This window comes from Triticum dicoccoides, chromosome 2A (genome assembly GCF_002162155.2).
Source record: "Triticum dicoccoides isolate Atlit2015 ecotype Zavitan chromosome 2A, WEW_v2.0, whole genome shotgun sequence".
In the NCBI taxonomy this organism is placed as follows: Eukaryota; Viridiplantae; Streptophyta; class Magnoliopsida; order Poales; family Poaceae; genus Triticum; species Triticum dicoccoides.
In genome coordinates, this window is record NC_041382.1 from 513,078,986 (window position 1) to 513,082,845 (window position 3,860).

Below are 3,860 nucleotides of genomic sequence, written 5' to 3' on the forward strand. Positions count from 1 at the left end.
CCTCAAGTGCGCTCTGTCAATGACGCATTCTCTAGGGACAATAGAGCGCTCTGCCAGTGACGCATTCACCTGGTTAATAATCCCAAGCCTACGGCTATAAACACTCACCACTTTCATGGATCACTCGACACATGCCCATGTCCACCATAGCAAGTTGATCACACCATAAAAAAATACAATCAATATCAGAATATGACCATAGAGAACATACATATCAAACCAAGCACATGTCATAGCATAAAAACCACACATGCATAGCAGAATATAGGATGAGCAAAATCAAAAGTGCAACTTGCCTTGAACGCTGTTGAAGTACTCTAACGCTCAATTCTGATCCGCTTCACACTCCGGACAATCTATACGATTAACGAAGGCACCGATAAATAAACCATACTCCCATAACACCACAATAAAGTAAATAGAAACAAATTCAAATAAAAACTTAAATAACAGAACTTATCAGTAGGTATATATCATGTACATGCTGGCAGGATCACAATGCAAAAAGAATCAACTGAATTGGATCAATGGTTTAAAAGATATGGCCTCCAGAAGTTTGAATTCAAATTTAAACATCATATTTGAATAGTTCAACAATGTGAAATTTTGGTTCTGCGGTATTCTCCCGGTCTCTACGAGTACACAGGAAAAAGAATCGATGAATTTGGAGTTCCGGATGTCAAGATAAACCTAAATGAAAATTTGATATGGAATCTGCAAAGAAAAATTATGCCATAATAGCGTTCTGGGAAGAACTGCCGCGGCTGCCGTGGACGTGCCACGTGTCGCATGATGACTGGCTGGAGGTTGTTTGCTTCTGTGGCTAACTGACGAACGTCCACTAAATAGTGCATACCGATTTATAGGAAAAAACAGCACTGATCTAATCCAGACTGTCGGAGGGAGATCGGACGGATGGGATGACTCACCAGAGAGGAACAGAGTATGCCGGCCGGAATTGAACGAGACGGCGGCGGCACGGCTCAGATTTGAAGCTGGCGTTGCTGGAGAGGCCTCCCGAGCTCGGGGAGAATAGGACGAAGCGAGGAGGGACATGTCGAACTCCAAAACATCCTCCGGGATGACCGGGCCTTCTGCTAACGTAGGTGAGGTTCGGCTAGAGCGGCGACGGCGATGTTCGTCGGGGCGGAGGTCGAAGCACTCGGGTGGGTGCTTCCCTGCGAGAACTAATAGGTGAGGGAGAGAGACGAGACCATGGGTAAGAGAATAGGGGCAGAAGGAGAAGCTAGGAACCTTCTGTTGCGATGAAATCGAGTGGTGGAGGTGCTCCTGCGGTGGTGGACTCCGGCGAGATCCGGGCGAGGTGAAACAGGCACGAGAGAGAGGGATTTTGCCAAAAATCGGCAGAGGAGAGTAAGGGGACTATTTATACGGAGTCAAGACTGGGCGAGGGACAGTAGATCGATCGGAAACGATGGGGATTTGGATCGGGAGGAGTCTCCAGGAAGAACATGGGCAGAGGAGAGAGATGAGAAGTGGGCCATCCCTGTCAACGGGAGAGAGAGAAGAAAAGAAAAACAAAACGTGAACTGCGGGGTGGGCTGCGGCTGTGCGGGAAATGGGCTGGCCTGCCTGCTGGGCTGCGCACACGGGCGAGGAAAAGGAGCTGGGCTGCAGCTGTGCTGCACGACGACACTGTGCACGCGTGTGCGGTTTATCTTTTTTTTTAAACCTCTGCTATAGAAGTAATAATATGGCTAAACGAATCTAAAACAAAACAAAATAAAATTACCAGAACACATAGTAAGACATTAATGCTACTTTACAAAATAGTGAACATTTTTAAAACACAAATACACTAGAAAGAATATTTTGCAATACACGCATATAAAGAGTATGATAACAACTATAAAATAATTTTGAGTTACTACAACGCCAAAGATAATTTAGGTGGACACCAGAATATACTCTTAGCATTTTCTAATAGGGGAGAAGTCATATTATGTCCACTCCAAATATATTGCCTTGAGTTGAGAAACACTTTGAATATTCAGAAAATTTAAATAAGCATAGAAATCATGATGAAAAGAATGATCCTATTAACATTCCAAATTTTAAAAATTTGGGATGTTACATATCCTCTTATTAAAAAGCACCATTTGGAGAGCACCGCTGTCATTTGCATCCATTACAGTTAGTTTACATTGAGTATGACTTGACTGGATATCTTTTACCATGATTTACAGTTTGCATCCATTTGGAGAGCACCGCTGTCATTCCGCATTTATATTTTGTGGTCTCAGAAAGGGCTAGCGAGATACCATCTTATTATATCATATCATGATTGTTTTGAGAAAGTGTTGTCATCCGAGATTTATTATTATTGCTCGCTAGTTGATTATGCCATTGATATGAGTAAACATGAGACCTAAATGTTATTGTGAATATGGTTAGTTCATAATCTTTGATGAAAACTTGAATGCTGGCTTTACATATTTACAACAAGAGCAAATAGAGATTATAAAAGTTTTTCTTTATCACTTTCAGTTTATCAACTGAATTGCTTGAGGACAAGCAAAGATTTAAGCTTGGGGGAGTTGATACGTCTCCATCGTATCTATTTTTCCAGACACTTTTGCCCTTGTTTTGGACTCTAACTTGCATGATTCGAATGGAACTAACCCGGACTGACGCTGTTTTCAGCAGAATTGCCATGGTGTTATTTTTGTGCAGAAATAGAAGTTTTCGGAGTGAACTGAAAATCAACTGAGAATTATCTTGGAATATATAAAAAATACTGGAAGGAAGATCCACGTCAGGGGGGCCTCCACCTGTCCATGAGGGTGGGGGCGCCCCCTACCCCCTGGGCATGCCCCCCTGCCTCGTGGGCCCCCTGACGCTCCACCGACCTCAACCTTGACTCCATATATTCACTTTTTGGGAGAAAAAACCAGAGAGAAGGATTCATCGCGTTTTACGATACGGAGCCACCACCAAGCCCTGAACTCTCTCGGGAGGGCTGATCTGGAGTCCGTTCGGGGCTCCAAAGAGGGGAATCCGTCGCCATCGTCATCATCAACCATCCTCCATCACCAATTTCATGATGCTAACCGCCGTGCGTGAGTAATTCCATCGTAGGCTTGCTGGACGGTGATGGGTTGGATGAGATTTATCATGTAATCGAGTTAGTTTTGTTAGGGTTTGATCCCTAGTATCCACTATGTTCTGAGATTGATGTTGCTATGACTTTGCTATGATTAATGCTTGTCACTAGGACCCGAGTGCCATGATTTCAGATCTGAACCTATTATGTTTTCATCAATATATGAGAGTTCTTGATCCTATCTTGCAAGTCTATAGTCACCTATTATGTGTTATGATCCGGCAACCCCGAAGTGACAATAATCGGGACCACTCCCGGTGATGACCGTAGTTTGAGGAGTTCATGTATTCACTATGTGTTAATGATTTGGTCTGGTACTCTATTAAAAGGAGGCCTTAATATCCCTTAGTTTCCAATAGGACCCCGCTGCCATGGGAGGGCAGGACAAAAGATGTCATGCAAGTTCTTTTCCATAAGCATGTATGACTATATTCGGAATACATGCCTACATTACATTGATGAATTGGAGCTAGTTCTGTGTCACCCTAGGTTATGACTGTTACATGATGAACCGCATCCGGCATAATTCTTCATCACCGATCCATTGCCTACGGGCTTTCCATATATTGTTCTTCGCTTATTTAATTTTCCATTGCTATTGCTACAATCATTATAAAACACCAAAAAAATTACTTTTGCTACCGTTACCTTTTACCACCGTTACCACTACTATCATATTACTTTGCTACTAAACACTTTGCTGCAGATATTAAGTTTCCAAGTGTGGTTGAATTGA

The 3,860-nt window shown here is 42.9% G+C and overlaps 1 long non-coding RNA gene across 1 annotated transcript; it reads right to left on the reverse strand.

Annotated features, from left to right (window-relative positions):
* Positions 1-295: 295 nt before the first annotated feature.
* LOC119359502 lies at positions 296-1,497 on the reverse strand. The gene is made up of 3 exons (XR_005172572.1): positions 1,255-1,497; positions 930-1,178; positions 296-356 (listed from the first exon to the last, which is right to left on the reverse strand). It is a non-coding gene; the product is annotated as an uncharacterized LOC119359502 (long non-coding RNA).
* Between the last annotated feature and the right edge of the window lie 2,363 nt (positions 1,498-3,860).